At 39.0% G+C, this 23,860-nt stretch overlaps 1 protein-coding gene and 1 long non-coding RNA gene across 5 annotated transcripts in view; one reads left to right on the top strand and one right to left on the bottom strand.

Moving 5' to 3' along the window:
- Positions 1–23,860, top strand: part of NDFIP2 (Nedd4 family interacting protein 2) — a 75,026-nt gene that overhangs the window by 44,872 nt on the left and 6,294 nt on the right. For 2 of the 4 annotated variants that reach the window (XM_068929313.1, XM_068929296.1), the window contains one exon: positions 911–2,711. The exons of the other annotated variants lie outside the window; for them this stretch is intronic. The gene's annotated coding sequence lies outside the window, so the exon portion shown is untranslated. Of the gene's footprint in view, positions 1–910; positions 2,712–23,860 lie in introns of those variants that run through there. 4 annotated transcript variants of the gene reach the window in all.
- LOC138065148 (uncharacterized) lies at positions 1,415–22,970 on the bottom strand. The gene is made up of 2 exons (XR_011138294.1): positions 22,852–22,970; positions 1,415–22,278 (listed from the first exon to the last, which is right to left on the bottom strand). It is a non-coding gene; the product is annotated as an uncharacterized lncRNA (long non-coding RNA).

Genomic DNA, 23,860 nt, shown 5'->3' with positions numbered 1-23,860 from the left:
GTAATATATTTTTACTATGTGCCATTTTGTAAAAACTATGCAGTAAGTTCAGCTGTTAAATAACTAAGAATTATATTACCTTTTAGTAATCTACCTAAACTGCCATCTACATTGCAACATTTCCTTTTTACAGCAGTAACATATCTTTCATTTTCTTAGCAATAGAGTGATGTCTTCAAAATAAGGAAATTCGCAGAGTAGAGACTGCATTAATGGATATGTTTGTTTATCTAAATGTTAGCTTTCAGTGTAATAAAACATAAAAATATGACTATATACATAATTGTTGGGACTAACTGGTATTTGAAAACTATAGCTTGAAGAGAATAATGAGAGCATGTGATGATTCGGACTGTGATTCTTTGTTCTCCTGGAGTTACAATTCTGCTTTAGGACAAAACGCTAATACCTTATTCAGTATCCACTGAAGTTAATGGGTTCTCCTATCTGACTTCAGTGGCTTCTGACATGGCCCTTTAGCTGAAAACATTTCTCATCACTGTGTTGTATGGGCTGTCAAGATTTGTGGAGTCTGTTTAAAGAGCTAAATGCCTAAATATTATTTGTTGAAGTATCTTAACTATTTAAATGCAAACAAGAAGTTCAAATTAATTTCTACCAAGCTTACTTTATTCTTACACAAACAGATAAATGCTGTCCAATGGCTATTAATTTTTATTTAATAAGTAACAAATGTTACTTCAAAAATTATTATTATTTTCTCAAAGTTCCAAAAGAATGCTTGAGAATATTTTATAAAGTGGTCACTTTCTTCTGCCATCGTGACAGAGGGCTGTCAGGAGTAGAGGAAGCTGCTTTTTTACTGCTCCTAGTTCTTACCTCAGTTAGCATTGTTGCTTAAAGCTAATTACTCCGATGAATTGAAGTACAATTCTTTTTTTATCTCCAGACTGCATCGAACAGACATTCCTTTCCTATACCAGTGTGAAATTTCCAGATGATCTGTAACTCTCCAAGTTAATAGGATAGAAGACTACTAAAAACAGAAGACAAATTAGTGAAGATACAGCTTCAGAAATGAATGACAGGATGGTTTATGGTCAAGTGCCAGTTCTGGTCATTCGAGTAAATATTTATAATTATTGCTTTTTATTTCAGCACATTTGCATATGTGCTTTGAGGATAGTATTGAAGTAAGAACAAACCATCTATTAGTACAGATTAAGTATAGTCAGACTTGGTTAATCTGTGCTTGTTATATCTGAAAGATTTAAGTGGTAATTTGTTTTACAGCATGTACGTGCCACTGACTTATTGATCTGAAGTTTGAGTAAAAATGGAATGCATTAAATGATTCAGAGTAGCCAGATCAGACACATTTTTTATAAAATTTAGATTCATCTAATGATTGTGTAGAACTTTTTTTGTTAAGTTTACTAAAACCTAAAGTTCCTTGTTATCACAAACTTGTATTCATCAATACTTTATCAAATTCAAACCAATATACTGGTTTGCTTAGAACTGATACATCACTTTGAGTCCCCTGTAAATACCTCAGCATAAATTACTGTTTAAATTGCTTCTTAGGAAATAAGTCAAAATATATTTTGTAACAGCATATTCTCTAAATTATGCTTAATCTTCATATGAGCTATACGTATATTTTTTTGTTGATATGACCATTAAGGGTATATATAGTTACTGTTAGGTAGAATTTTGGATGTAAAGGCATTGAATTGTCTCATCCTAAGTTTGCTCACATGAATTTGTATTAACTGTTTTTGGCCTGAGCCTGAATGTCTTTATTCATCTGCATAATCCTGTCAAAAGATGGTATTTATTCATGTTAGCAGGGATGGACAGCCGTGTGTCCTTAGTTCATGATTATGCAGTTGGATCCTTGTAGGTGCACCTTTGTCCCTAAAACAGAGTATTGCACATGCGTTCCCTGGTTTATAAACGCTGACTTTATTTAAAAATCTTGAGTTCAATGTAAACATGACATCCACTTTGAGGCTCTTCTCACAAAAAGTTCATACAGCTGTCTTACATTGCTTGCTTTGAATAAATACATCGCCATTTCCTAAGAATAAACCAAAAATTCAAGGTACTTTTAGAAATAATCTATGAAGGAAAAAAAATCATATTTTAAGGCTCTGAAAGCAGAAATAATTGTGTTGCACTTCTCCCTGTACTCATTTAAGTTATACCATTACTTTCCTAAAAATATCATCTCTTAAGGGGTACTCTCTCCTGTTCATGCACGTTGAATTTCCTTAAATGTAGGAGAATACATCTCTCAATCCTTTGTACAACTGGAATCTCAGTTGCAAAATACATTGGTTGCACCTTTGGGGAAGAAAAAGATGCAGATACTTTCCTCTAGTTATTTTTCTTTTTATATTAGAATTCTGCTTTTTTATTACTAACATTAAAAATGAGGTTTATGTTGTCATGAAGCTAGTGCTGTATTCAATTTTGTATCTATAATGTTTTAAAAATGCGTATATAAACTGGTCACATTATTCCTTTTCTTAATCTTTCAGTGATTAAAAGTGATTATAGACTTAAGGGGCAACTCCACTTCTCAGCTTTTTTTTTTTTTTGGGGGGGGGGGGCAAAATTCAGTATTATGTATCTGATTGGAATTTCCCTCTATACTTACTTGTTCTTTTTCCATGTTCTTTTGCATTCATTGTCCTTATGAAAAAGAAGCAAATAATAAAACATTGCTTTGTTTTGCTAATGAAGACTTCTGCTTTTTCGGGTTTTTTTGCACTTCACATTGAAAACTACACACTGCAATATTTATGCTAATGTGGAATTACAAACGGACCATCTAAATGGTTGCTAACCAGTCTTCTATACTCTTTTCCTTTTCATCTCATGTTTTATTGAAGCATACTGTAAGGACATTTCTCTTAATGAGTTAATACAAATGTGCTAAGCATGCAGTGTTGATTCCTTTCTATATTTACTAATGTGAGCTCGTACTCTTTTCCAAATTTTCCCAGATTAAATAGCAGTCTTCCGGTTAATTTATTTCCATTTACTCCTCTAACACTTTACAGAACGCTTCATCCAGATGCTTGTTTTTTTTCTGGACTGCTTAGAAGAATTTCCCTTCTGACAGAAAGAATATGTAGGGTTAAAAATGTACATGTTATCTAATCCTCTATAGTTGATGCAGCAGTTTGGTAGCCTGAAATCTCATCAGCAAAAGGAAGGGAATTGGGACACTGTTTTCAAAGACTGTGCAATCTATTCCAGATGTGTCAAATGCTGCATATTTTCCTTGCTATTTCCTGTGAGCTTGGTTAGGAGCAGCTGGCTCTGTGGTTTAGAGACACCTGGCCAGCTTTGCTTTGTGTCTTACTTGGACAGAAGAGGAGGGAAAACAAAAAACCAAAAAAAAAAAAAAACACAAAAGAGAGGAAAAGAACCCTTCCCCCTCAAAGTAAAATGAGCAAAAATGACCAGAGGGAGGGGGATTGCATTTAATTTTGAGTACCTTGCGTGGACTGAATTTCTGTAGTTGTTCTTGTCTATTTTCATTGATGTGGATACCACAGGAAGGCAGACACCTTGAATATGATTCAAGTAGTCTGCAGTTCTTATTAACACGTTTCGGAAATGATCCATCACTAACTCTTCCAGTGCAGATGACTCTTTTGAAATTGTATTTCTTGGGGAGAGAAGGTTGTCTCCAAGCTTTCACTTTGTTGTCTCACCTGGAGTATGGAATGTAGCCCTTATGCTGCAAAAGCCTTTAACCTTTTTTCAGCATCCTATTCTTTTTGGGTTCTATTGCCTTCCCTTTGGCAACAGACAGGGAAGTGGTTTTATTAATGTGCTATCCTAACGTAATAAGACTATTACCTCTTTTCCACATTTAGAGAATGTTCTCCCGTAATATTCTGTAGTAGTTCCTCCTGTGAGGTTGGTAACATTGTTTGGTTGCAAGTTCGTTACATGAGCTTGCCATTGCTTCTCATACTTTCTTGAAGAGAGAGTATGATTAAACTCTAGTCTTGGATATAGCAATCTATCAGCAAGGGAAAAATTCCTAATTACCCTAAAAGGTGATTAGAATGTGTGCACAGCTACCCAGAAACAGTACAGTCCAGTGTATTGATTTTGCGTTTTTTTTCACCCACCCCAGATCCCTTTTGTGATTGTCATCTTTTTTCCTCTGAACTTCCCAGGATATTTTTACCATTTATATCTTCTCTACTCACCATGTCCTTTCCACATGTCCCTGATTCTTTCTTTATGTTCTTGTTGTGCACTCAGCAAGTTGTTCATTCATTCTTCAATATGCATGCCTGCACAGACAAATGCCCATCGTTCTTAATTTGCTAGGTTAGTGTAGTACCGTGACTTCCAAATGCCCAGTTTCATATGAAACAGACTGCTGCTGGCATAATTTGTTTAATAGTAAAGTAAAAATAAAGCAAACTGCGCTTGGACATGTTCTTCAAATGAGTACTGTAGTTTAATATAATTGGAGTTGCACTGCTGGCTTCAATAAATATTTTGCTGTTTCCATTAATGTATTATAAGTCCACTACTGAGATGAGAGCTCCTCAGATGAGAACTCACTGCTGGATTCTGAAGTTTTAGATGTATTTTCTGTTAGTATTGACTGGATGTTTGAGTGAAGTCTGCAGGTCTTCCTGGAAATGTTATTGGAATAAAGCCAGTGCTAGCCATGGTATAACTGGTAGTATGAGTGCCTGTGGGATCACTCTGCAGCTAGTCAGTTCTTCTTTGAAGAGTGTCTTTAACTGACTTTAAGCCACTAACTTCTGCACTTGACAATATTCCTTGCATCTTTATTAAAAACTTTTAATGCAAATTTTAGTCTTAAATATGAGGACTTGTATTTGATAGATGAAGTTTGTCCCTGTACCTCTCAGAACAGCAATGAACTTCTGAGGACAGCTCTATCATCTCGCTTCTCAGTGTATGCAGAACATTGGAAATCACTTTTGCATGTTAAATTGATAAGCCAAATATGACTATATTTACCTGAAAGGGAAATTAGATACAACTTAAACGTTATTTCTTTTGAGTAGTCTGACACTGCGATTAAAAGAAAAAAGCAATCCGTAATATAAATAATTACTAGCAGTCAGTTATAATGTTACTTTTCTTTGAATTCTGAAGTGCTGCTATTTTTCCCAAGGAGTTAAATTTTGTTGCTGTTATTGTTGTTGTTGTTGTTTTTTTTTTTAAATAAACTCACAACACACGTGCCAGTTCGGTTGGTACCCATTGTAACATGGGTACATGTTAAACACAAGAACTATTAGTAGAATCTCATGGTAAAAATTTTAACTGTACGCATTTAAGAGAGACTTAAATGTTTCTGAAATCTGACTGAAAGTTGATGTGACTTTTTGAACTTAGTATGTTACATATTGCCTAGCTCAGGTCTGTACTTGACTCCTTGCTCAATTAGGATCCCAAGTGTTGCTATGCGGATTGCCCTAGATATGTCATTGGATCAAGGTGAAATTGCTGTGTGTTCTTTTCCTGCATGTTAAGCCCAGATTTACCGATGGGAGTAAGGAAGGGAGAGTAACAAGGAAAGGAAGACTGCTTGAACCTTTAGCTCTGCTTTTGCAACAGCTAATTTAGAAGGTGTTTCTGGCACTATTGATGTGAACACGTTTGTGTATAGTCATCATCCCCTTTTTCCCCAGTTGACTAGGGCTTTGCCCAAGCCGATTGGTGTACCTACTACTTAATCTGTGGAAATAGCCCTTAGTATTACTTTTGTCTTCTGGAGACAACTACTGAAATAGCAAATTCTTTTCCACTTTGACAGAAAGGAGGACGTCCCAGCTGGCTGCCTGCTGAGGCGTTTGGCCAACAGCTGTTAGCCCAGCCTCGCCTGTGGGAAATGCCTCTAGCTGTTTCCCTGCCTTGCCAGGCAGAATGTAATCTTCAGCTCTGTCTTCACTTGCACAATCTGCATGGCATATGCAGCCTCTTCCACTCTTGCAATATTGAGGTTTACATTAACACAGAAATCAGTGTTGTCAACTACATGTTTTTGTCACAAATCTTGTGATGTTGGGTAACTTTCTTACTGTTTTACTTAGCGTAGTAGCTACCCAAGCTTGAGTTTAGAAAGTGACAAACATTATGTTCCCAGCATAGTTTGTAAGTCTGGAAAGTTGGTGCTATATATCATGAACACTTGCTACTGATCTTACTGGACACTTTCTACAACCACCTGGTATAAAGGGGGCACTGTGATTCATGACTAGATTCTTAGGAACTGCTATTTTGCTTACAAAATTTGCACTTTGTAAAAGAAACTTCTGCTTACTAGAAATATTATCTGTCTGTAGGAGGAACATAACCCAGAACACTTAACAGTAACTTACTAATAGTGTCTAGTATCATACAGGACTTGAGTGAACAAAAGTTTTCAAGTAGCATGATAACTTTTTCTTGTTGGAATGGTTGTTAACTTGCTTCTAGCTTCATTTGATTTTTACATTTAATTTGTTTGGAGCTTTTTCTTTGGAGGTTGTAAAGGACTAAAGGATGAATGTTAGAGTTCTCAAATGCTGATCACTTAATGTGGTTGCTCTTAGGAGGCTGTGTGCGCTTCTTTGAACTATGAATGTAAAAATTATGTAGGGAGGTTTGATGATCAGTAAGTTGCCATGAATTTAGGAATCAAATTGATCCAGAGGGCACAGCCAAAAAATTAAGCAAAGTAAAAGAATTTTTTTTTTTCTTTCAGCTTTTTGACTTTCAATATAGTCAGTCCTGCAAAATTAACTCTAGTTCTGGAAGGTCTTGCCTTGCAAATCGTCAGCATTAATAAAAACTCAGCAGAGGGTGTGCTTCCAATCACAGTCTTACAATTGAATTTGTATTTAGAGTCTGCCCACAATTAATATATATATAAACTATTTTATCTATCTATCTATCCATCGGTCTACTTATCTATCTATAAAACACCTACAGATACAATTCATGATTTTTTAGGTCAAGGAAAGTATCTGTCCTGTGAACAGAACTAACTTAAAATTTTATGCACCTGCCATTTTCTGAGAAAGGTAGCGGTTTTTTTTCCATGATCAGAGTCTACAGATGGATGTTGTGAAGTGGGTGCAATTCCTAAGACTGGGTGTATGCAATAGCTTAGCCAAGACTGTGTGGTGCTTGATGCATAATTCTTCTTTCCCCAATTCTTTTGAAGAGCCATAATGCAGAGAAGAACTTTGGCTTTGACTTTATGCTCTGCAGCATAAAGTAAAAATTAATAATTTTAGAATATGGAAAACTTTGATGCAAAAGCAGATATATTGTTCTTCATTTGCTTTTTACTTTCAAAATCAAAGAACTTGGAAATAATTGCTTAGTTTGCTGTCAGTAAATGTTACATAAAACGTTTGCTGTATGTTTGTTATTATTTCTCTATGGCTTTTATAAACTCTTTCTCATGATGATAGTCTGGATTTATATGTGCTGTATAGAGAATTTGATCTATATCTGTGGTCCATACCTATAAAGGGACCTACTGTATTTTATGTACACACAGTAAACATTTATTCTGCCATGACATCAAGAGGAAAGATGATATGCATTAAAACACAGTAAAACAGATGGGTTTTGCTTTGTTTGCTTGGGAAGTTTCAGCAGATGATTTACTTCTGTATCTCAGCCATCAACTGTAAGATGCAGTGAGAATGATAATATTTTCTTCTTTATTTCTAAATTTGCTTCTATTCTGATCTCTTTGAGGCCTGCATTAACCCTTGTGCAGTGCTTGGCACATTCCAGCTCCACATCTTTTTTAGTGCTTATAATTAAATATCTATGTTGCAGAAGTGATTAAGCACCTAGTGCATGCATATGTTTTTATCCAGACTGGGGGCTTATGAAACAGGTATAGTGGAATCTGTTAGTATTAGTGCTCCTAATTAGTTCAAAATTGTTTAGCCCTTCAAATGAAAATTACCATACAGTCAAATGACCTCTGGATAATTGAAAGTTGTCTGCATTATGAATCAATGAATGACACAGAAAGATACCTGCACTGGTTTTGTTTGGCTACCAGCTCTCAACTCAGTAGTTTAGTCATGGCAGCTATGTGACAGTGATTACTGATTTAGGTCTGAGTTTGGAAATGGTCTTCTGGGAAATATTGTTCAGTAATTTCAATGTGCAGCCAGCTCGGGTCTGACATGGCTGGTTGCAGCTCAAGTCACTCGGGTTTGGTCAGACTCAAGCTTATGTCTTTTGGGCCATTCTGAGTTTCAGCATCATGCTGTTTAGCATGTCTTAAGTATCCATGTTAGTTAGATTTCTTTTTTCTTTTTTTTTTTTTTTTGGTGATAGTGGCCAATGAGTAACATACTGTATGTCACAGTGTAATACCAGGTTCAGGAACTTAGGTATGTTGCTCAGATATACAACAGGTAGACACTGAGTTCCCACTCTGAGGGTTGTTTCTATGTGTAGTGTGAAGGAAAATACAATCTTCTTCCCTGAGTATCCCAGCTCCTATTTGAGTGCTATAGCTAGGTGTCCGCTCACTTACTTTTCTTTGGACCAATAATTTCTGCATGCACTGAGTCGGTTGTTCAGGTTGGAAGAGGCCACAGGAGGTCAGCTGGTGAAGACTTCTGTTCAATGCAGGGCCAAATGCTGAATTCAGACCACATTGCTTAGGACTTTGTCAGTTGGGTCCTGAAAACCTCCAAGAGCAGAGATTCTACAACCTTTCTGGGCCACTTGTTTCAATGCTTAATTATTCTCATTCATAATTGTCAGTGACCTAATTTCAACAAAAGATGTGCACAGTGGCTCCTTCCACGGCACCCTGGAGCTCTGAACTCTCTCCTGGCACATGAATCCCACGCCTTTGGCATGAGGGAGGCTGGAACTGAGATGTCTCAATTACTAAGCAGCGATGCAAACTGCCCAACTATTGAGTGAAGTGGGGGAGAAAGTGTTTTTAAGTTCTCTTGTTTAGAGAGAGAGGGAGAAAGAGAGAGAGAGAAAGAAAGAACATTCAATCCCTAATGAATTGCATATGTTTCCAAGCCTAAAAAAGGATGTCAGGCCCTCTTCCACTATTTCCTGCCAACTTGTTTAAGCACTCAGAGCACTGGATACTGTGAATTCTCTTGATAGTTCTTAACATTGTCACTACCAGGAGGCCTTTTGCTCTATACATGGGAATTTGGATATACTCCTGTGAATCCTATTTCAGACTAACTCTAGGTGTTACAGAACCAAGCATGTCTGTCCTGTTTGGACCTGGTTTAAAAATACCTTTTAAATGAATTGACATTTAAGTATCTAAATCACTTGGAGTGGAATTTATGTAAATTCATGTAATCTAATTGAATCCACCTAAAAGTATAGTCATCTAGTCTAAGCTAGTCACCCAGGATCACTCAGTAGTCAGATGAGAAGAGATGCATCTGCAAAAGAGGCTCGTTCCATCCAAAGACTTCCATCCAAAGCGGAGGCAATTGAATCAGTGCTGAAAAGTACTTAGACTGCAAAGTGCACCTTCAAGTAGCTTTTAAAAGTGTGCCCTCTAAGTTCTTACGAAAACTATACCTTTTGGTCACACTGGTGCTTACTGAAAAGTTTCTCCTCCCTGCTCCCAGTGCCCCTGGCCCTTAGGGTACATCTGTCCTGTGGCTGAGGATACCACAACTTCCAGAGCTGCCAGTTCCCTGGGCTCCCTGAGAATCCTGCCTTGTATTTGGCAATAGACTTCAGTCTGTGGTGTTTCAAATGAAATGATTTGGGCTTTGTGAAATCCTATTTTCCTACAGACTTTGTTTCACAAGTAAATAGGGATCTGCTGCTCATTGTCTTCTATTCTAAGAACTGAGAGGAGCATAATGAAGCAAATACACAGATGGGAAGTTTTTTTCACAAGCATGTCACTGAGCTGTGGGACTCCTTTCCTCAGGATTTTAGGATATTCTTGTGATCAGAGCAGCTATTTACTTAGTAATGACCAAAAAAAAGGAGAGAAGCAAGTTTCCATGGCCAGGCCCCTTTCAGATATGGCTGTATCTTTTCATGTTAAAGCTGGCAAGGTGTGTTCAGACTTCAAAGCAGCGATGTGCTAGTCAAAATTTGTCATGTTCCCAGCATGTCTATTCAGTTTATGAATGGCATTTTGATTGTTATTTCCAGATTAACTGCTACTTTAGACAGGTTTTGAGATTTTGAGAATTCACCCATACTCAGATTTACAGGCTCTTTTGATTCTTGCATGCTCCTCCCAAGAAGCCAACAGCTCTGTCAGTTCTGAGTCTTAATGTCACAAAGAGTAACAAACCCCACTGCAAGGCGGCTGTTAACTATTAGAAAAAACTTCAAAGAAGGGGTTCGGAAGTTACATGGATTGTCATGAATTAATGTGATTTTACAGTTGCAGAAAGGTATCCTTGGCCCGCAGGTCAGCAGTGTGGAGTGGCTTCCTCTTACACTACTAAGACCAAGCAGACCTGGAGCAGATTGGCTGCCTCTACACTACATACATCCGCTTGGCCTTAGCTTTTGTTTGGTCCTAAGATAAAATTATTACTTTGTTTGAGTTTTGATTGAAAGCATCTGAAATGTGGGCAATGTGGCAGCTCTTCAGAGTGATGCTTTTCTAGTGGGAAACAGATGGTCTGCAATGTGTGGGAGTGCTCAAAGGTACAAATGCTGCTGAGATAGTGCTGGAGGACTGAGAGAGTAGTAGAGGAAAGAGACTCGAACCTGGTGCAGTCTTACTGATGTTGTGTTTTGGGAGCCTTATTCTAGAAGAATAAGTTTTTGCCAGAACTGCATTCAAGTTTGGTCATGGGAGAGCTTAGCTAGAGCAGTCCAATCGCCAGAGAATTACCTGCACTAAACAGTGCAGAAGATCAGGGCTTCGGTGCTTAGGTTCAATCCATGATTCTTTTATTTAGCAGTGTGGACATAGCCTTAAAACCCATTTTCATTATCCTACAGATTTACTTAGCTGCGAGCTCAATCAGATAAATTTGGAACAAGTCTCTATACAACTTAAGAAAATGCATAGATTCTCTCCTGCAGCTCCTGGAAACTGATCCAGTTGTTAACAGCTCAGGAGGATTTGCTTATGAATTTAAAGGTTAAGTCTGAACATTTTAGTCTCCTACGTGAAATGAAGAGTGATTCAAAACGTACTGCAACAAGCTGAAGGAGCCAAGGAGTCTTTAATTGCAGCCAATGGGGAACTGGGAAGTCTACCATAACTTAAAAGCTCAAACCTGCCCTCTCCACCATTATACAAGTTAAAATGCTGTGTGAATTCCAGACAGGTAGAAGGAGATGCATGTTAATATTTAATTTTTCATACTGTAAGGTGTAGGAGTGCCTCCGAGGTTCTGATTTTGCTCTGCGTCCCATCTTCTGGCATGCTGGTTTCCGTACAAAGGAAGGGAGTTGCAGTGAGCTGTGAAAATATCCCTGGATCCGAACAATTATGAAAGGAAGGCGTGTTACAGAATACACTTGCCCTGCCCAGCCAAAGAGACCAAATTCAGATAGTTTCACAAGCTGTAAGGTCTCAAATCCTGCCAACCTTAGCACCTAATCTTCACTTTACATTTGTAAGTGGTCCCCTTGCTTTCAAAGAGAGGAGGAGTTGAGAAGAGAGGCCTCCTTTACAGGACTGATTTTTAGTGTGATTTTTTTTTCATCTCCTTAGTCTTTTTGATTTAAAAAAAAAAAGAAACAGCAAATGCAACTTGTTTAATATTGTAGTCAAGTTTTTCGCCTTTAGGTTTCTGTAAAGAGGTCCAAAAACGATTACTGAGTTGTTTACACAAGGGTAAATAATAACTGGCCGCTTACTGAGGGGCTTGATAAGTATCTGAAAGGTAACGCTTTATGTAGGCTTTGGATCCTGCTTGATGCTTGTGCCCACCCAGAAGGCTCAATAAAACCCTTTTTTTCTTTACCGTTGTTCTACTTAGAGGAGGCTTCCTGAAATCAGCTATATAAACTTTTAATGAGTGACCTATTTGCAAAACTCCTTTCCGGATTGGCAAATGGAGCTGATATGGAGCTTGTCAAGCTCCCTGTGCCGTAACCTCCCTTTCCTCCCTGTCCCCTCTAGCTGGAACGTGACCAAGGCAGAAATAGTTTGAAGTAAACTCGACAGCAGTGAAATACAGTGTTGACAACAGCTGGACACACCATTTCTTCACCTTGCTGTAATGCCACCAAAAAATAAGCTGCTTGTGTTGAAACTGGTGTTGTGTACTGTCCGCCTCAGCCGATGAGAGGCTTTTCAGGCCTAAAGTAAATAGCTCTAAAGCTAAACGCTGAGGCCTGGGCTATTGTTGACATAACGATAAAAGAGCGTTTGCAGCATACAGTGTGCTTTCTTTCACTGCTTTTGAAAGGTGTAATGACTCCTAGTTCCAAAAAAGCAATGGATTTGGATCTGGCATGTCGTACTTTAAAAGGAAAGATCCCAAAGTCTGTCTGAATACGGCGTAATAATGCTTGCTCCTTCCTCCTCCTCATCTGACTGCCAGAGGGTTGTTTTTTTTTTCTCCAAACATAGGCAATTTAGGATGAATTTCTCCATACAAAGCAAAGAGCCTTTCTTGAAATTATATTTATTGCATGTTTATTTTCTTTAGGCTTAACATATTCCCTAAAAGGGAATTAAGAACTAGAACTAGAAAAAAAAAGTTAGCTAGAACTAAAAAAAGAAGCCTGAAACGTTCTAAATAATTAACCAAAAGTAACTGAAAATTGGAAAAGTTAAGTTTTGCTGATATACATTGTTTGAAATCCAAATGTTATGCAAAACAAAAAAGCAAAATAAGTTTCTAATTAATAATCTAGCTCATCATATGATATTCCAATGAATACTGAAAAACAGCATTCTCACTCAAGGTTATGCAGCCAGATGTTTTTTATGAAAATATTTCTAAATTAACTTCTCTGGAGAACTCTTATCAGGATTTGTCCCAGAGAGAGTTAGCTAAAATTTCAAAAAAAAAAAAAAAAAAATCTCACTAGTGAACTTTAATTTTGTAACTTTTATTTTAACACAAAGAAAGTCATATGATGACAGCTTAGTTCTTCATCTCTGATAGACTTAAAACTTGTTCATACTGCTACAATAAAAATGAAATCTGCATTATATACATGGTGAAGAGGCAGGACACAGAGAGGAGAATAAATGCACATTGATTAACATCTGGTTTCACCTGAGACACATGTGGGTTTCACATATTGGACTTTGTTCCTACTTTAGAGTTCATATAGGCTTTGTAAGAGACCAGATGCATGTGTTGATTGCAATCAGAGAGTCTGTCTCTCAGATCTCAAGTGCTTAACAAGCACATACTGTAATGCTATATATATAGGAAGGGCAAAAACATCCCCATTTGTCTCACATTTGTGCTTAGAAAGTGAAAATAAAATGCCCATTTCCAAGTCCCCAGTATGGCTCTGTTACAGTGATTTCCAGTGAGCTGCCCTGTGGACCCATTTGCAGCTCAGTAAAAAATGTCATAATTATTTGCTTCCCACTATTATGCCTGCATTTTTCTTGCACAAACTAAATTTAACTAACAAAAGGTACAAGATTAGCATCCTTGAAATGCCAAATTTTTGTCTCTGTGCAATCCAAGGTTTGTGTAAATGTCTTCAGCCTGAAGCTTGAGTTCAAATACTGGTTAATTCAGTATGTTGGGAAGAGCCTGATAGTTTATTTGTGTGCATCTCAAAACCACTGCATAGTTTGGCATGGGAAGGGAATAGCAGAGAATTTGCAGGTCAAGAATGAGGTCAGCTGGCGAAATGGTGAGGAAGCTTGCACAATACCTGCCCACAGTTGGTTTGGCTGTAACTGATACTAATGTCCCTTGCTGTCGTGAACTTCGAAGTTATCCACAAATCAAATAATTTTAAAGAAACACCCAGCACATTGTAGACATTTGTCTACAACCGTAAACGTTAATCAAGTTTATTACTGAAATGTGCTCTATCAATGGAAATGTGAAGCCAGATATAGGTGAAAGGACATTCATGGGAGATGGGGTTTGAGAAGGGGGGAAGAAGACTCTCTTCTGGGAGGCAAGCTTCTTTCCTCTGGATCCAGGTGTTGTGGAGAAATTCAACATAGGAATGTATAGTAATAAAAAGCGGAGATTCAGTGAGTCAACCAAGGGACAGGGATAGATTTATGTCCTGGCAATTCAGGCCAGTCTCCATATGTTGTTAACATTAGATGGTGAGAGAAATTAACTGTATCATATGCTGTTGCACACAATCTGTATTTTGAGCCTCTCCTATTTAAAAACAGTTTAAAACAAATGGAAAAGATAAAATGATTATTTTCCTCAAGCAAGAACAGATGGCAAAGTTTTCAGGCTCTGAAAGCCAGAGTTAGACTTCCCCATGACCAAGAGTCAGAGGAGATGGGATGAGGAGTTCTCCTCATGGCACAGTGTAACCTCTTTCCACATTGAGAATGTCTAAATTCTACACCAACACGCTTTTTATCCCAATAACTTCTCTTTTTGAGCCACTCTCCCTTCAGTTTGCTCTATTTTAAAATTGCAAATATCATAGCTATAAAATTCATGACATTGTTACAGTCATTACTATTGATGACGCTTGGTTCATTAAACTACATTCTCCAGTTGTCCTTATTCAGCAAGACTTGGGGCCTGTAATGTGGTTTTGTCAAGCATCTCGTTCTTCCTACTTTCATGTATATCAGGAAATGTGGGAGCTGATTATTGATTTTTGTGGTGTCTAAATCACTCTCTGGCAGTCTATTTGGCCAGGCAGTATCTCCAGCTGTTCCTGGGCGGAGGTGGCAGGAAGCGAAGGAGCCGTATCTGGGTTCCAGCGAGAGACTGGCTGTGTGGGGGACCCGGAGGTAACCTCCCACCGGAGTCCAGAACCCATGAATAAAGCAAGGATAATGCTTTTTAAAACAGTTAGCTCTGGATCTCTGCAGTTATTCCCTATTTAGAATTCAAGATGTGAATTTTAAAAGCCTCTGAAAAGCACTTTCCACTTTGTCCAACAATTCTGTCACTAGAGCACCTGTCTGGGGAGGCTTCAAGTCTCAGTTTCGCCTGAAAGGGATTTGAGTCATGACACTTATCTCCAAAAACAGTAATAGGGTGTTTGACGGCTGTTTTCTCAATCCCTGATCATGACTTTTTCTTCAGTAGAAAATGTTGGGTTATTGAAATAATCACACCATTAATAAATTATTCAGTAGTTTGCCTTACTTCCCAGTAGAGTGCCCTAACTAATAGGCCAGAAACTCACTTCCCTCTCTTTATTCCGTGTATATTTAAGTAATTAGTTCGTACAAACGGATGGATCAGCTCCAGAGGATAGCTTGGCAAAGCTTGGCAGCTTTGTCATGGTGGGTAGGATGCTCTCCTCAGACATGACTGTTGTAGATTCCAAATGCCAGAAGGAAAAGACGCTGAACCAACATCTCCCAAATCCTTCATGTGGGTACTACTGCTTTCATTTTACAAATGATGCCCAAGCGTAGCCATTTGAACAGTTGAGGAAGAAGCATTCTCTTTTACCTGAAAAAGATTTTTTGTTTTATTTTGTTTTATTTTAGCATCGGTAAGAATCCCTCTCCTTGAGACTCTTTCTAGTTTGGAAAAAAACTCCATTGTAAATTTTTCAGTGGTTTCCTTCCATGGCTTAAGAATAACAAAAAAGAATTTATTCATGCATCTATAACTAACTGGGCCTTCTAGAGAAAAGACTGAGAGGAAAATGCAGCTGCAGGTTGATCCCTACAGGGCAAGGAGATAGCTTTTCAATGTTTCATTTTCCGTCTGCCGTGAAATGATGAATTTCATTGCATCTGGAAAAATACCAACAGTCATGACTGTAGGATCACAGTTCAGCTCAGAGCTTCTGGGTAGTTCATATAGCCAGGAACTTGTTGGTTTGATTAGCTTGTAATCACTGTTGCGTTGCCTTATGCTCACTAAACATTTCAAAAGCAAACTCTGCAACTCCAACTGCTAGAGACTTTACTTTTCAATGTTATCTGAGATTTGAACGCATATTTTGCAGAAGGGCTGAACTGTGGGCATTCATGAAATATACAGCAAAGTCTGCCATCATTCATGCCTGCGTTTCTAGTTGCCGACAAACCTGGTAGCAACCAAATCACTTTATAGCCTCTGCAGACAAGAGCAACTGAAACGGTAGGCCAGCCAAACACTGTGATACAGCTACGAATAAGCTACAATGTCTGGATGAATCTAGGGTGGGTTATCTGTCTAATAAAAATTTGTAAGGTGTATGTAATAGTGCAGAATCTGAACTTCTCAGCAGCAGGTCATCAAATAATTTAACAATTGGCCAGGAAGTTAATTGTTTACACTGAAATAGCTTTCTTTCAAAACTTTGGGTGTGGATGAAACATAATATTGATTTAAAGATGGAGATAAAAATTTACCGTGCACATATAATCTTGCATGTACATCTCTGATGTGAATACTTTCTTATTCCTAATGCCTCCGACTGCTGTAATCATGTATTGCATTATTTATGCAACCAGAAAAATACGAATTAAAAAGAAAATCCTGCACATCACAATGCACACAAGCATCTGGTGCAGGGAATCAGAGCCCTTATTTTCACATGGATTTTGTATTTTTAGCAAACAAAATAGCTACTTAAAATTTGATTTTGAAATATTTTCCTCTCCCCATATAGTTTCAAATAGTTACAGTATAGGTTATTTCTAGAGAAGAATAGTCATCCTTTTTTTCTCAGTCTTTGTAATAATAACATAGTAGGGGGCAAGTTTTACACTCTCCCATCTGCCTTGTTTGACAGCATACACAGGCTCCGTTTTGTAGCTGCCTTTGGAATAGTTAATGGTGAAATGACTGCTGCTATGAAGAGATGCTTAAGAGGCCCGTTCCTGCAAGGCATATGTCTCCCTTACCAAGGATTTCAAACTTGTTGACTGGGAAAACCCTACTTGCCAGAACAAGATCTTTTTACACACAGCAAGAACAATCTCCTATTGTCTCCGGGGATAAAATGGTGCCAATAAAAGATAAAAACCTCATGCCAATGTGGTGATACATAACTATGTTAACTGCTTCACCACTATATTTAACTATGAGGTAAAAGCCTCTGAGAGACTTTTTTTTATCTCATGCATCCGAATAAATTGAACGTAGCAATTATACTGAAATAAAAACAAATGTTATGTTCATAGCTCTGCAACCATGCAAGTATGAATATTAGGATTTCATTGATTGGTTCTTATATCCTTACAGCATATCTGTAAGTCTTTCCCTCTGCCCTCTTAGCAGTATGGCACTAGTGCTGTTAGTGCCAGCCAGCCAGGAAAGGCTGGCTACCTCTGGTCTCTAGTGTCAGGAGATGTGTGCATATCTCACATAGATGTTTCTACGAGTAAAGGCAGTGGGTGCCTGATTTCCGTTATCGATCTCTGAACAGCTTTCACCAAAGATTGCCTCTGGTGTTTAAACTATCAGAGTAAACTCTGAGTTTAAAGTGTATGCTCTCTTTTCCCCTCACACCTCTGTTCACCTAGAGGCACAAGGTAGATTGTTAAATTGCATCCTACCTGAGAATATTATCTCAACATTGGGATGCTGTAAGGATAGGACCTGTCACAAAGGTAGAGTTCTTATTTTATTCGCTATAGCTGGGAAGAAGATACTCTGATCCACTTCTGTGTTTAATGCAGACTTCAGTTTTTCATGGGAATGTGCCATTTCTTGTTCCTCCTGTGATGATTCCTTCCCTTCTAGAGAAATACAAACTGCCTCAATTTCCCCTCACTTGTGCAGCTCAGCTCTATATGAGTAATATCTGCCTGAGTATATATGCTTGATAAAGCAAGGAGTTTCCAGGGAGTCAGAGGAGACTGAGGATGGGTTTTTATGTTAGATAAGCATTGACTGAGGAAGTTGTGGAAGCAGAGTCTGACATTTCAGATTTCCCCCACTCAGCCTGGTGCCCTGGCCAATATTCTGCAGGGTTAGGCTCCCTCTTCTCAGGTCATCTTTTGATCTTGCAACCCTCATTTGTGGCTACATGGTGGCCTGGCTCTAATAGGACAGGTAGCGAGTGCTGGTCACATGAGGGTCTTTTGGCTAGGTGCTTTTCTGCAATACGGGGTCTCTAGGTAGTCTTCTAGGTGAGAGGGTCCCAAAACTCATCCTCTTGCAGAAAGGCTCATGTGAGGTGCAGGGGTCTGCGTGTGCCACAGCAACTCCCTAAAGGGAGCTTAGATGCAGCCAGCACAGATTTTAAGAGAGGAGAGTTCAGCTACTTAGATGCACACCAGGGTAGTCTCCCACTTGGCCCCAGACCCAGAGAAATATCCCGGGCCTGCTTTATCCAAAGGTATGGATAGTCCCCGAGGGACCTAAAGCAGGGACATGGACTTGGACTATGTACCGCAGCAGAGCCCATGTGGAAGGTAGGCATCTCTCCTCTCAGTGAGCATCGTGTCCAAGACGAGGTGCTCTGGAAACATTCAGGCTCAACAGGGAAGCGTCGGTGCCTTCTAGGACCCTCAAGTTTAGGCACTACTTGTGAGTATAGGCTTTCACACCTTTGTGTGCTTGGATACAGGTACCTATGAGGAGGATCTGACAATCTGAATCTTACTCTGTGTTTTTATCTGATTTTCCCTAGACAAATTGTTGATTGTGCTGATTATTTTTTGAATAAATATGCTACATTTCCTTTGATCTCTCATGGCTCTTCCTGTCCTGTTCAAGCCCATTCTGTAGGTTAGCTGGAGGAGTGAGCGGTGAACGGTGTTTTGTCTTGAACCATTCCATCCCTTTTTTCTCTCTTTTATCCTCCTTTCCCCCAAACTTCCCTTCACTTAAACTGAAACAACAGACCTCCTAACGATCAGGTAAAGAAACAGTTTATAATATATATTGCATATATGTATATATGCACATATATGTATGCATGTGTGTATTGTGTATGTATGCATACACAGAATATGTATGCACATATGCATGTAGCTGTAGCTACTGAGTGTTGCAGAGTAACTCCAAATGCAGCCTAGCCTCTAGATGCTAGTGCATTGCAAATAATCAGCCCCTCTTTCAAAATCTTTTTTTGAGTAAGTTTGGACGTGCTCATTGTGGAGAGCTGGCCCCATTACAGGGCTTGCCCTTTTCCGTTGACTACATGGCACCAAAATGTAAAACTGAATGCAAGTCTAGGTTCATGCTGAGAAAGCCCTGCTAACCTCAGGGAGAAGGAATTAGTTGGTTTTGGAATTTTAATTTGGTCTCAACTGTATTTCAGCTTTCTTTCAAAAATCTGAAAAGCATAACAATTAGGAAAACCATGCTACATAGATCCATGTCATTGAGTTAAAATGTTTGTTTGGGATAAATAAATGGAAGTGCAAACCACTGCAAGCAATCTGGTTGCAGATTGTTGTCAAAATTATATACATACACGTGTACATTTTCATTTCCTTCCTCCCCAAGATAAATTATCCTTTAAGCTTCTCCTGTGGAACACATGTGCCTTTAGAATATCAGGAGACTGAAATGTGTGGAAATGCTACATGTAAAATCAGAATTACGTCTGGTTATATACTTTCTGAATCCAGTATGGCTCTCTCTTGCTTCTCAGCAATGTTTAGATTAAGCCCTCCGAAATGAAAATCAATTCTCTTTGTGTTTCTGAATTTGCAGCCATGAGAAGGATAAAAATAAAAAAAGCAAAGAAAAGACTTTTCCTAGTGTAACCTTTTCTTGTGTTGCTCTACATCCTTTCTAATTGGTAAAATCAGCTGTTATGACAGAGGCAGCATCATAAATAATAAGCAGCAAGCTGTCCGACTAAGAGTTTCTTTCTCACGCTATTTCCTGCGGAGTGAGATTGTATGGATGCCTGCAAATATCTAAACTTGGGGCAGTATTTGAACATCCCTATTACCTTTCTGAGCTTTAGATCCAGCTCTTTGATTTGTTCTCTCAAGCTCCTTAAAGCTCCTTCTCTGCCAGTTTGGATGATGTGTAGGAGTCTGTGATGAATACGCTCATTATCTAATACAAAGTGGCATAAAACACTCATGCCATGAACTCTGCCACACAGCTATACCCTGCTGCAATTCTCTGATTCATGCTGTACGAGATTAATAGCATTTATGTTATTCATATATCTTGGTTGACCTTGATCTGTTAGAAACTCCCTCCTTTTTATCTCTGTCCCATACTGGGGAGGTTTTGTCCCACATTAACAATGGATCTTTTGTACTTCAAAGCACATTCCCCCCACGCCCAACATCCTGAGTTTTAATTTTCCTTACATATATAATATCTGTTCCCGTCTCTTTCCCTCTCATATTCTTACCTATGTTTAATGGGTTGATACTATCTCAAGAGCTGTGAGCTTTTATTTTATTTAAAAAAAAAAAAACATCTTAAGTTAACCCTTTGGAAGCTAACTGCAAAAATATTTGGATTCTGTTTTCTTTTTCTTCTGAAAGAAGTAAGTCCTTGCTCTAAGAATAGCCAATATTTGTAACTTTTCTCTGTGGAGGCTGCAGCGCAAATACTATTGTTCCAGCTAGGAAGATATATAAGGAGACATGTGTATACGTGCGTGCATGGGGGAGGAAGAGGATGCAGGAGACCGAATAGGAAAAATAAACATACAAAAAAAACCAGTCACATAGTTTTAGATGTGATTTTTCAGTAAGCTACAGTTCCTGTGTTTCTTCTTGAAAAAGCTCTGGATGTTTCTGTCTCTTTTTTTTCTCTTGTGCTAAGAGGGGTGAATTGCTCTCTGTAGTCCCTCAGTTCTGCTCCTCACTGCAGCACGCTGCTCAGCAGTCACAGCAAGCCAAGACATTCTTTGTGCCTGATCTGTGAGAAATTTTGGGTTATCTTTAGAAAAAAAACATGCTATTGGAAGGAGGTACCCATATCCTAATATATTTTCCACCAAAGGACCTGCTTTTTCTGGTTGAAGCTTCCTGCTACCGGTGATACAAGGGCAGATATCACCCTGAGGCCAGGGCTGTGGAGAAGCGGTCCTTCCTGAGCCTTTCCTGGTGGAGCACTGTCCTTGGGGATCACTGTGCTGTGATGCTCATGGGGAGGGAGGCCTGGACAGGCCAAGTGGCCTCCCATCTTCATGGCACAGAGTGGGCGGAGGCAATGCATACTCGGTACTGGACTTCCCAGAAAGAGATGCAGAGACAAGTGCAAAGCTGGGCAGGAGCTGCTGATTGTCAAATGGGAGAGGGAACTGTTGAGCACAGAGGTGATGTGGAAGCAGACGCGGAAGGAGGGCTGGAGAAGGAAAAGAGCAAAGGTAGTGACAAGCATAGTGGTTGACAAAGTGTCTCACTGAAGGACAACTCAAACGGAGCCTCTGGGTATGACCCAAGGATAGACTCTACATTTAGTTCTTGGGCCATCTCACAGCTAAAGCAGCCATCCATATGTGCTGTGTGCACACTGGCCATCTGCTATCCTAATTGGAAAAGGAATTCGGCTCCGTTCACTGACCAAGTCTCTCGCTGTTGCTACAAAACCACCACGGATAAACTGGGAATTCTAGCTACTGCCTTCCCTTCTTTTTTTTCTTTCTCAGCACATGCCAATACTTAGAAATGTCAAAACAGGTATATGCCTGAGTCCAAAAATTGCAGCTGGCAAGGACCATGTCATTCTGAAGGTTATAATAGCTTTGCAATCTATTTATTTATTGACATCTCCCTCTGGCTTGTGACCAGTGGCTCATTAATTTTTATTTTCCCATCAGCTTTCTGAAAGGCTAGATTAGAACTGTAAAAGCTAAAAATGCTGATCCGGAAATGTGTACGAGGCAAGATTTGTGGGGAGAGGCAAAGTCTTTTATTAGACACACTGATACCACTTAAAAAATAGACAACTTTCAGATGTATTGGCTCGTCTTTAGGTCACGAAATCCTGTCTTTATTTTTTTTCCAGTGATATTAGTTGGGTCCAATAAAAGATATGATGTCTCCTTCAGACTTTTCCTTGCTCATGCTCGTAGACCATCACAGCTCCAATAGCACTTCTCAGTGAATATTTGTAGGCAAAGCTATACTGCTCTGAGTGGTTCCTCCTGCAGGCGCTTTCCAGCTCCAGCTGTCATCTCCTTGTCACCCTGCTGCTGCCGATGTGCAGCCCCTCTGCTGAGCGGCAGCAGCCCAAGGAGCAAGGGGATGTCTGGCTCCACTCCATGTTCCTAATGCTGTGCCTGGCTAGAGCTTTATTGGTAGGAGATTTGCTGAAAGAGAAAAAAAAAAAGCAATTTTACTTAACACAGAGTAAATACAGCAGATCCTACCATCCATTCAATGCAACATACAATGAGTTCTCCAAATTTTTACTGTTGTTTTCCAGGGCTTTACAATATTTCAGTTACCAAGCTTTGGAGTTTTTAAAGCAGATCGTGCTTTAAAATTCCTACAGGTTCTCGCTGTGCTGTTGTTGTCCCTCACGTCTGAAGCACTTTAAGCTCCATCTGTGTTATAATCCACTTAATTAGTAAGGGGTAGAAAAAAAGAGCAAACAAGATATTTTTTTCTAATCTCTGCTTAAATCCTGCAAAGAAAAACTTGACACTTTCTAAAAGAATTCCTAAGTGATAGCAACTTTATCAGTATTAGACCATGGTTTAATTGTGCTGTGCCTGTGTTAAAGGAAAGCTCTGTTGACTCTGGATTTGCAATAGAGCATATACTACTTTCATGGGATTAGAAGCCCATATACTTTGGCCTTGTGAAACTGTTTTGCTTTCTCTGCGTGTTCTAGCTTTTTGAGGAAGTGAACGACTTCCTCTATGAAGGGTCATGCTTACTTCATTTCTTTGTGCTCCGAGAACTGAGACAGCAAGTTCCTCAGGAGATCTGCTTTTTGTTCACTTCGGGTTTATTTATGACATGCATCTGCCTGCCTTTTCCTCTCTGCTTTCAATGCTATAAAGAAAGAAAGAAAGAAAGAAAGAAAATTCTCCTTGATGGTGCATCTACAAAGCCATAGCCCCTGATCTTTATTCAGAGATAGATTGTCACTTTAAGATTCAGTTTCCCAGTAAATTAAATTGCAAGGGGCAGTGTCAGAAACTGTGTGAAAACATCTTCAGGTGAAATATCCTACCCATCATCATCCTCTTGGATTTTGAAAGAGCTCCTCTGGTGGATAATGAAAAGCAAGCCACACACCAATATGGCCACACATTTTCTAACATTACAGCTCACCATCAGGCAATACATTTTAAGCGCAATGAATGGGCTTGTGTTCTAGCTTTCAAAGTCTGAGCTTTTCTCTAAGCTTTTCAGACAACCCTATGTGATTAGTTCCTTCAAAAGCATTTATCGTTCTGCAGGCCTCATGAATTCCCACCAGTGTTACAAGATTCAGGTACTGTTTGCAAGGCTGTGCAAGAACATTCATGAACAGGACGATCTCCCAACACACTATGGATAGGATATGGCTGTGTTGCTGCTATCCTGAAACATCACATAGGACATCATTACTTGAAAAATGACTGCAGCCTTCTTAGCCTGTCTCCTGAAAAATCTGTACCTGAAAATCACAACATTTTTTGGTGAAGCAGACTCATAGATATGTAGCCTGTGATCCCAGAGGTGGTTGCTAAGATTAAGATTTCTCTTACTCTGTGTTAAAGTCAGCCTTTGAGGTCCCTCTGTGATCAAGGGAGATGGAGTCATCACACTCAAGAGAGATGTGTAAAACAGGTAGAGTGAATGACTCTCCAGAGATTCTTCTTTCTCTTCATTCTGAGGTAACCCAAGGGATATGCTTAGAGTAGTTACCTACATTTTAGATACTTATATTTAGACAAG

Source organism: Struthio camelus, chromosome 1 (assembly GCF_040807025.1).
Source record: "Struthio camelus isolate bStrCam1 chromosome 1, bStrCam1.hap1, whole genome shotgun sequence".
Classification (NCBI taxonomy): domain Eukaryota; kingdom Metazoa; phylum Chordata; class Aves; order Struthioniformes; family Struthionidae; genus Struthio; species Struthio camelus.
This window is presented reverse-complemented; position numbering and strand designations above follow the sequence as displayed.